General features: G+C 48.4%; 1 protein-coding gene across 2 annotated transcripts in view; it reads left to right on the top strand.

Annotated features, from left to right (window-relative positions):
* The window catches only part of St3gal4 (ST3 beta-galactoside alpha-2,3-sialyltransferase 4), a 43,564-nt gene that overhangs the window by 7,845 nt on the left and 25,121 nt on the right, over positions 1-10,598 (top strand). The gene's annotated exons all lie outside the window — the stretch shown is intronic.

Below are 10,598 nucleotides of genomic sequence, written 5' to 3'. Positions count from 1 at the left end.
CCACCCCTGCCCCACCACCTGCCGAGTAGGAGGGAGCTGGCCAGAGCAGCTCCCAGAGGTTGCCCAGCTCCCTGCCAGTGAGCACATCTCTTGAACTTGGGCTGATGCATGTGTTTCTGTGTATGTGTGTGCCTGTAAATGTGCAGGTGAGTGTGTACATGGATTATCTGTGTACAAGAGAGTTTAGGGACAAGCATCTGTGTGAACAGAGCCTGGGTTGCACTTGTGCATATCTGTACTGTCCTTGCTTGGGGTTGGGCACTATGTTTCCTGCTTCTGGCCTGGAGTCTGCCTCTCTGTGGTCTTTGTCACCCTGGCTTTGCACTGTGCCTTTGTTCTCTCTTTGGGGCCAGCTGGTTCCTTGCTATGGTCCCACACGGTGGTGACTGATCCCTGGCCACCCATTCAGCTGTTCTGGGGGCCCTGGGGCCAGTGTTTGTCCCCTGTCTTTCCAAATGGAGGCGTGCAGGGGCTTCCTGCCCGGAGTCTCAATCCTGCCAAGGCGGAGGGAATGGGGAACAGCTGCGTTGGCTGATTCCGGCTCCGTATGGATTTGGTTTGACAACAAAGCTCCCTCTGTGTGTTCTCAGGGCCCTTATGTAATGGGGATGGGGGTGGAGGAGGCACTGGAGGAGGTGGAGATGGAGACCAGGCGATACCAGAAAGGGGCTGAGGAGAGAGGGGAGCTGGGGAGACCCCTGAGAGGAGGAGTGAAGAGAGGAGAGTTGGGCTTTAACTCCATAGTCTACTTCCTACCTTCTGAGGTTGCAAGGGGATGAGTTTCAGGTCAAGCACCCTTCCTGTCCATCCTGTCTTCACCCCTTGGGCCCGTCCTACCAGCTTACACCACCTAAGAAAAGGCTGTGGGACCTGGCTGGGAGTGAGGCCAGGTAAGATTCGGGCTGTATCTGAGAGGCTAGCCCTTGGCCTCACCCTTTAACTGAACAGATTCCATAAAAAGGGAAGTCATTTTCTGCCATTGCCTTTGGGCTTCCATTCCCCTGACCTAGACCAGCCTTGCTTCTGAAACTCTCTGGCTACTCCTTTTGCAATGCTTAGGAAGAAGCAACCCCTTCCTGCGCTTTGCCAGGCTGGTTCCAAGGCCCCTTCCTACCTCATTCAACCTGCCTACTAGCTCCAGGTCTAGCCCTCTATTCAAAGGGCCTGTGGCCCTGTTCCCTGCAACCCCTTGCCCCAGTGGCTGGGTTTTCTCTTCACTATCTCTGCAGCTGTCCAGATCAGGAGGAAAGAAAAGGTTCCTTCAGGAACAGCTAGACTGACAGCCTAGCAAGGCCAGGTGAGCTAGCCAGGGGTAGGTGTGTCCTGGGGTGGGAGTTAAAACTAGGGCCTGGGACCTGATCACTTTATGAACACTTAGAAGAGGCAGGGAGAATATGTGCCTGTCCTGCTTCAGAGGGAGCTTGCACCCCTATGAGGATTCATTGTTGTGGGTTGTCTCAGGGTCTGTTACTTCTGTGTGCCTCAGTTTCTCTGGTGCCTATTGTTTCTTCTCTCTCTTCTAAAAGCATCTTTTTCTGTATCTGGAAGAGAGGGATTTAAGGGCCATGCTCATTCAATTTGTGGACAAACTTGGCTCTAAAAGGGCAAGGACGAGGGCTTCTAGCCAAGATGCCAGGTTATACTGCACTTGGGTTTGGGGCCTAATAGGTGGGATCTCGGCATGTACCTTGACCTGTGGCACTGCTGGAGTTAATTTGGGGTCACTGCCCTGGGATATTCTGTAGCTCCCTGGGTCTGCTGCTCCATTAGTAAGTTTGGGAAATGGTCCAGACCTGCTGAACAAGCCTGTCCTCCAGAATCCTCAGTCCTCAGGCACTGACTGGCTGGAATCTTGAGCTTCCACTGCCTCCCTCAGGCCTGGGTGCTGGGAATATCCTGTAATGGCTGAACCCCGGGGCTTGAGCCCAGGAGTCTTGTCTGAGCAGGAGGGAGGGGCAGGTCGGGAGGGCCTAGGAGTTTCTAGATTGGTGCTCAGTGTGCTGACAGGTCAGTCCTTATACATGGATTAGACACAGATGCAAAGGCTGAACAGTCCTGGAAGATGGTAAGTGTGGGTATCAGGCCAGGAATTGCCTTTTACTGAGCTGTGTGGAGGGCTGTAGTCATAGGCTTTCCTGGGCCTTCCCAGCCCTGCAAGGACATACCTAGAGAGCCCATCCATGTGACTTGGATCCCTCTCCAGGTTCTTGGCCCTGTACCTTCCTGATCGTACTTCTCTAGCCCCCTCCTTGCTTACCCCCTCTCAGTGCTTCTGAGATGGGCGATCATCTTTCCTCTTACAAGCTGGATTTGGAAGGACAGAGGCAGGGGGCTCAGTGATTCCCTTTACTCAACTTTCAGAGGTTCCCAGAGGGCAGCTGTAGCCACTCCCTGCTCCTCGAAGCTCCAGGCTCCCTGGCTGATAGCTCCAGGGACCTGCAACCAAACAAACAGCAGGAGCTGGAGTTGAAGGAACCAGTGAGCAGAACACCACGGAGGAATGGGGGAAGAGAGTGCCCTGGCCAAGGCCCCACAGCCCCCAGAAGCTGTATGTGGCAGCGGGATGGGCAGGGAAGTGGGAGGAAAGAGAGCCGTGTTTGTGAGCGCTTGGGTCTGTATGGTCCGGGACCTGTCCTGTGTGTTCTGAGTAGTGGCCAGTGTGCACTGAGAAGTGTGTGCAGGTTAATGTTACAGAGGGTTTTACTGAGGCAAAGCAGGTTTGGCTGGAAAGGAGCCACCCATCTTCCTTGCTTCTGTGTTATGACAGAGCTGTAGTTGCTCAGACAGTTGTTTCTACCCTCCCCCAAGGGATTAGGTGGGCAAGAGATAGCCCTGGGTTATCTTTGAAAACCTGTGCCCTGGCCACCCTGGCCACCCAGAGGGACTGTTGCTCAGAGACTTTAGGGCCTATTTTTTTCTAGCAGTACCTGAACACCAGTCACCTTTCCCCTGCCCCCAGGGTCTGCTTTTACTCTGAGGCCAGCTGTGCCTCTTTGTGCATGTGTGTGTGTGCGAGTGCATGTGCGTGTGTGTGACTGGCTCTCCTGCATGTCTTCCTGCTGTGGAGAGGGACTCCTTACTACCTTCTCCCTTCTCTGGGGACAGGCTGATGTAGGAAGGGGGAGGGCTTCACGTTCCTAACCTCATTTTCATGTCTTCTAGGAGCCCCTTCTGCTCACACGTACACACTCCTCCAGCCCAACCTTTCACACCTTCCCACGCTCAGTACCTTTAACCCTGTTTGTTGGGCTCCTAGGAATTCAGGAAAACCCTCCCTGCAGACATCTAGAAGCTTCCTTGTTCCTTAATTGCCAGCAGGGACCATTTGTCCACTCAGGACTGACCAGATATTCTGGGGAGGAAAAAGGGAGTACAAGTCCTATGGTGGTGACCAGGATCAGGGAAGGGGGATTCTAATGACAAATGCTGCTCTCAGTGACCCCTAGGTAGAGCTGACAGCCACTAGCAGCTATGGAGCTCTGAGCTAGAACTTTATGCATTTATGGGGATTTTGTGTGAGTACTTCCCTACCCTGTCCCTGCTTGGAGATGGCCCCCAAACTTACAATGGTTTAAGTTTTAAAAAAATTTTCTAATGACATAAAAACAATACACATTGAGTAGAAACTGTACTTGGAATTTTGAATTTTGCCCTTCACCATCCTGATATGCAGGATGACTGTATTGTGATGCTGGACAGGGCAGGAACCAGAATCCATGGCCAGCCATGCCTCACAGGGTGAACACTGACACCCACCCAGCAGTAGACTGGGCTGCTCGATCATATGTCAGGGGAATTCAATGCATTTTAGGGTTACAGTGTTTTTAATCCTGAGGCTTTTAAAATATATTTTCATTTATTCTTTTTATTTTATGTGCATGAGTGCACTGTCTGCATGCATACCAGTGTGTCCATGTTATGTAATGCCCATGGAAGTCAGAAGAGGGCATTGGATCTCCTGAAACTGGAGTTACAGATAATTGTTAGCCACCATATTGATGCTGGAAACTGAACTAGGATCCTCTGCAACAGCAGCCAGTGCTCTCAACCACTTAGCCATCTCTCCAGGTCTGTCCATGAGGCTTTTAAAAGGACATATTCTCATTGTAAGTCAGGGATGCCTCTATCTGATCTAGAGTGGGCAATTAACTGCAGAAGGGAGTAGTCTTTTGGAAGAGGCCACTTAGTGAGGGGTACTGTCTATGGTACCATGGTGGATGTGGGGGTACATGTCTGGCCCTGGCTGATTGGGTCAGCTGGGGCCTAGTCACTGACTGTTGATTCTGAGAGGAAGAGAGTAGGGATACCCTTCCTAGTGTTGCCCCTGTCTCCGCCCACCCAGTATTACCTGCTGTGTTCTGAGGTGTGGGTGTGAATGCTATCCTTGAGTCCTGATCTTGGAGATGAGGAAACAACACTCCTCATCTATAAATAAGAATAAAAGAGTCAGAGCACATAAAGTGGTTTAAAAATTAAATGAGATTATGCAAATTAGCTGCAGAATTGCTCCAGGGATCTTTTAAAGTTTAATCTGGTATTGCCACTCTCCTACTAATACCCTCCCGTGACTTTTTGTGACACCTGGATTATTCCATGTTCCCCTAAGTAGCCTGCAGGATCCTTCTACACTTCCTGGTGCCCAGTGTCCTCAATAACCATGTTTGGCCTTCCCTGGCCCATGTGTAGTCATACTGGACTTGTTTCTGTTCTTTACATCTGACAGCACAGGTTCCTTGTGTTTCTTTCAGCCTAGAACCTTCTGTCCCCATCCCATGTAGGACTCAAGTTAAAAGCAGCTGCTTCTTTTTTTTTTTGTCTTTTTGAGACAGGGTCTCCCTGTAGCCCCAGCTGTCCTGGAACTCTCTATGTAGACCAGGCTGGCCTTGAACTCACAGAGATCCGCCTGCCTCTGCCTTCCGAGTGCTGGGATTAAAGGTGTGTGCCACCACACCCGGCCTAAAAGCAGCTTCTTAGAGAGATGGTCCTATCTAGATTGTAGGAGCTGCCCAGTCACTCTCTGCCCCACTGCCTTGGGTCAGTGGTTTGCAGTATGCGTCATTGTTATGTTACCTGCATTATTTCTGTTTGTCATGTGTCTGTCCCTACCTAGGTATGAACCCCACATGCCCGCAGTCCCAGCTGGCTTCTATTTCTGCTCTGTGCCCAGCCTTGGTGTGTCCCTGAAACCTAGGGGTCCTCCATTTGCCTTGGGACCAGGGATGTTGTTCTAGACCAGCCCTTCTTAGGAACAAGCAGGGGAGGAGGAAGGTATTGTCCATGGCTCTCTTGGGGCCACACAGGGCCACTCTGTAGGTGATCTCACTTGGGGTTCTGGCCAGTAGCCCTGAAATTAGAGGGTCAGCAGAGCTGAAATAGAGGAGTTCATTCCTCAGAAACCACTCTGCTGATGAAAGGGGCATCCTTGTGAGGGTGGGGAAATGATGCATAGAAGGATAAACGTAAAGAGGCAGATCCTGACAGCTGCTCCAGGGGTGGATGCTCAGGCAAACTCCAGGCCTGTTATACTCCCAGGTCTTTGCAGAGGACACTGCTGTCATGTATGGCGTTATAAGCCTGTACAGAGATGCTGTATACATTGGAAGTAATCTCCATCTGGACACGGCCCTGCACCAACACATATGGCTTGCCAAGAAAAGGGAGGTTAGATTTCTGCCCCATTTGCCATTCCAGACAGGTTGTGTGTTCCCAATGTGTATTCTGTGCTAATCTCCAGACAGGTTGTGTGTTCTGGGGTGGGACACACAAGGAGGAGCTCACAGTTCTGTGAGTGAGGCAGGGGCTGTCTATGTGTGTCTTTTGGTCTAAGATTAGCTACTTCCACCTTAGCAGTGATCCTTAGAGCCACCCTATCAGATAGAGTCATTTTTTCTTTCTCAGTCACCCAGCAGAGAACTTGAAACCTGTAGGTGGTCTGGCCCTACTCACACCTGATGAGTCACCCCGAACTCAGGTCCGAGTATATGAGACTCCCAGTATGTTAACTATATTTTATTTTACCTGTATTCTGATTTTTGTTTGTTGAAAATATATTGTACTCACCAGTTTTAAGAGGTTAAACAGCCGAAGGGTATATGAGAGCCAGGTGTGGTGGTGAATGCCTGTAATTTCAGCACTTTGGGAGGTGAAGGTAGGAGGATCAGAAGTTCAAGGCTATCCTCAGCTACGTGAGTTAGGGACCAGCTTGGGCTATAAGAGACCTGACCTCAAACACAGAGAGATAGACAAACACACACAGACACATATACACAAAAGGGTATACAGTATAAAGAAAGTCTCAGCTAGATATGGGGGCTCATACCTGTAGCCCTAACACTCTAGAAGCTAAGGCAAGAGGATTGTGAGTTTGAGGGCAGCCTGGGCTATATATGCTACATAGTGAGACCCTGCCTCAATTGAAAAAAAAATTACTAAACAAACCCAACAAAACCTGGTTGGGTATGGTGGCACACACCTTCAATCCCAGGACTTGGGAGGCAGAGACAGGAAGGTCTTTGTGAGTTTGAGGATTGCCTTGTCTACATAGGGATTTCCAGATGAGCCAGTGCTACATAGTAAAACCCTGTCTCAAAAACAAGCAAACCCTAAAAAAATGGTTCTCCCATTCTATATTCCCCTGAGCTGCCATCACCTTCATTTTTTCCTGTATCCTTCTCAGTATTATTCATATGCATGCACATAACCCTTTGTTAAAGTGCATTTGGGGAAACACACAACACTCTTCGACTACCTGCTTCTCAGAATTGAATAGTGGACTTTAGGCATCACTTGATAGCAGAATGCAGAGATTTAGATTCTCTTTCTCTCAGCTGCATAATGCTTCGTAATCTGTACCTTTGTATGCATTTAAACAGGTCTCTGTGGCTAGATGTTTAAATTGTTTCCACCTTTTGCTATTACAAAAAGTGGTGGGAGCCCAGAGCTGTGGCATGTACATATGGTTCCAGCCACTGGGAAGAATGAGGAAAAGGGTGGTTGAGCAGAGAAATTTGAGGCCAGTATGGGCAGCATAGTTACACCTTGTCTCCAAGAATAAAATAAAATAGACAGAGAGAGGTACTTCAATAAGGATCTTGATAGACAAGTCTCTGTGTAAACACAAGACTTCGCTACAGAGTAAACTTCTGGCAGTGGATTCCCAGGGAACAAGGGATGTTGATGGATATTGCCTAATCCCCACCCACAACATTGACGGGGTTTTCACTTCCATTGTGCATTTTGAGGGGCTCCATTTCCCCACACCCTTCTAGACTGTATACCTCAGAACTCTGTTAAAAATCAGTGGAAAAAATGATGTCACAACCACACTGGGATTACACCCAGTGATGGGGCTCTAACTCAGGCCGGTACTCTACCACTGAGTCACTCTCTCAACTCCAGCCTGGGACTGCTATGTGTAGATGAATATCTTTTCATATGTGTCATTTATATTATCTTTACAATGAACATATATTCATGTCTTTAGTCTACTTTTATTTATTTTTCTGAGACAGGATCTCATGTAGCCCAGACCAACCTCAAACTCACTGTGTAGCCAAGGATTACCTTGAACTTTGATCCTCCTGCCTTCAACTCCCATGTGCTGAGAGCTGAGATTATAGGAATGCACCATCACACCTGGCTTATACATTGTAGAGGATCAAACTACACTGAATTGTAGTTATTTATTTTTACGTGTGTGTGTGTGTGTGTGTGTGTGTGTGTGTGTGTGTGTGTGTGTGTTCATGTGGCGGCCAGAGAACAACCTTGGATGTCATCCTCAGGAACACTAGCCACCTTTTGGAGGAAGGCAGGCTGGCTGGCAAGCTCCAGGGATCCTCCTGACTCTACCTCCCCAATCCTGGGATTACAAGTGTGTGTTACTATGCCTAGTATTTAAAAAATTTTTTAATTGAATTTTTGTGTATTTCATACAGAAAATCATCTTTATATCCCCTTCCCCTTTGGCACCCTCCCATAGCCTCTCCACTGGAGTTCATATATTCTGTCATTTGTATTAAGGCCTATCATGTAAAGTTAGTGTCCCCAGATGTCCCTCAGTGCAAGAACATCCACTGGGATTTAGTCAGCCTATCTAGAGTCCCTCTCTTTAAAAAGATCAGCTCTTCCTCACCCAGCAGTAATTGCCTGCCAATAATTCTTCAACTAAGATTGGGGCCTGCTGTGCATTTCCACAGTTCTGTGCTGGATTTTTGTCTGCTTAAGTTTTCATGGGTCTTGTGCATGCTGACACCATTGCTGTAGGTTTGTATGAGAAGGGTCCTAGGTACTTGTAGGACTTGTAGGACTGTTTCCGTATGGTCATGCACCTCCTCTCCTTTTCCTCAATGGTCCCTGAGCCCTGGGTGGGTGGATTTTAATATAGGAGTCCTGTCTAAGGACCCAAACTCTGCCGACTCTTATTCTCTGCGTTTTGGCCATTTGTGACCTTTTGTGTTCCTGGCCCTCTGTTGCATGAGGGAGCTTCATTGATGAGAGTTGAAAGATGCATGAGTATTCTCTTCATCTCTTGTTCTATGTTCCGTGAGCCTTAGGTGTAGAGGTTGCATCCTAGATGTGCCACTTAGACTTGTATGCCCAGCATTTCTATGTGAGTTCTGAGGATCCGACTCAGGTCCCTGTGCTTATAAGGCAGACACTTTATGGACTGAGTAAGCAGTTCCCTCAGCCCATTTTTAAGTGTATAGTTCAGTTGCATTGAGTATAGTCACAGTATACAGCCATCACAACCATCAAACTGCAGAACTCTTCATTTTGTAAAGTTAAAGCTTTACCCATCAAACAGCTTATTTCCTTACTCCCAGCCCTATCCCTCATCCACCATCCTGCCTTTTGTCTTTATGGTTTTGACTCCTGAGTACCTCCTGAAAGTGGAATCAGCATTTGTCCTTCTGTGACTGCTTTATTGCACTTAGCATATTGTCCTCAATGTTTATTGTGTAGCATTAGTCAAAACTTTCTTTTTATCACTGAACAATATTGCATGATGTGCACACACCAAATTGTGCTTATTCCTTCATTCCATCATTCTTCCGTAGCTACTTGGATTCCTCTACATTTTGGGTCTTGTGACTACATATTTCTTTGAGATCATGATTTCAGTTCTGTTGGGAATATACCTGAAAGTGGAATTGCTGGATCTAGTTGTACCCTTTGCCTTTTTCCTTGGTTTGTTTCTGTCTGCTTTGTAGGATTACTGATACTTGTAGGTCACATGCATTGACTGTGACTTGTTTGAAAACTGAACCCTGAGCACTGTGTACCACATTGAAATAGGCAACAGCTCTGGTAGGGTCCCTTCTGGAGAGAGGGGTACCACCTAGGAGTGGGCTTTGATCCAGAGCCTGGGAGTTGCCTGGAGACAGTGAGAACTACTTCAGGTCTGCCTCCTTCCTGCCCCCTCCACCATCCTCCACCGCACCATGGTGTCCTTGAGTCTGGGCCAGTAGATGGATCTGTGCTCAGGGCTGGGAGGAGTCTGGGTGGCAGTGCCTCTCCTGTCTCTCCAAGCAGCTGCAGCCTTGTGCTGTGGATAGAGAGGCCGAGCCAGCAGCTGAGAGGACAGGTACCACAGTTGTGGGAATGGGTAAGGAGCTGTTGGCCGGGACCCCTCTCTTTTCTGGGACAGACCTGGAGTGGAAAGGGACTGCTGTGTGCCAGGGGAAGCCGGGGCAGATGTCACTGTTACCTTCCAGCTGCCGAGTGCTTGCTCTGTGCTGGTCCAGTACTGAGGCTGTGGGCTTTAAAAAACGTATGTCTTGAGGTTCCTGATACCTTTGGGAACTTACTTGGGTGTCCTCTTTCCAGCAGAGGACTCTGTGGCCGAGAGTTCCCTGCTGGGGCTGCAGGCACTGGGTGGTCTTCAGGTCTTTCAAAGTCCATAGCTCTTTTCACTGCTGCCAGTGCTTTGAGCCCCACTTAGCCGGGTGCTGGTGTCTTATGCTAAAGTGACCATCTTGAGGAACATGTGAGGAAGAAGGAGAAATAGGGTGTTATAAGGCCCAGAGCTCTCTGGGGCTACCTAGAATTTGCTATCTCTCACCAGCTCCTGATGTGGACCTCTTTAAGCTTGTAGTGGTTGAATTGAGTCAGAGTTAACAACATGTGCCTGGTGATAAGGTTATATGTGTGAAAGAAGCCATATGTATTTGACAGTAAGTGATAGCCCTTCTTGGCTCTGTAAATTGCCAGTGTGAGACTCCAGCAAGCCTCCAACACCTTGAGTGCCTGAGTTGGCACAAAAGAAGGGTCTGAGATGCTCTAACTTGATGAAACTTCCTGCTCATAGTTGTTTTGCTTATTTGCTTGAATGAGCAAATGATAAATCAGACTTCATTCATTTGATGTGTCAATTATTTATCATGTACTTGGAATGCAATTTTGTGTTGGGGAGACTGGTCTAGTGGGCACTAGAGATAGTTAGTGGTATAAGTGCCATGTAGGAATGAAGCATGCTGATGCAACAAAGTGGATGTGGGACTGAGGAGGCTCCTGGTGACTAGGTAGTTGGGAGGAAGCTGTGACCAGGAGGAGGGAAGTAGGGAAGGCAGTCTGACTTTAGGTCCTGTCCTAGTTTGTTT

This window comes from Nannospalax galili, unplaced genomic scaffold (genome assembly GCF_000622305.1).
Source record: "Nannospalax galili isolate Female #2095 unplaced genomic scaffold, S.galili_v1.0 scaffold690, whole genome shotgun sequence".
Lineage (NCBI taxonomy): Eukaryota > Metazoa > Chordata > Mammalia > Rodentia > Spalacidae > Nannospalax > Nannospalax galili.
The sequence above is the reverse complement of the archived record's forward strand: the minus strand, read 5'-3'. Positions and strand labels throughout refer to the sequence as shown.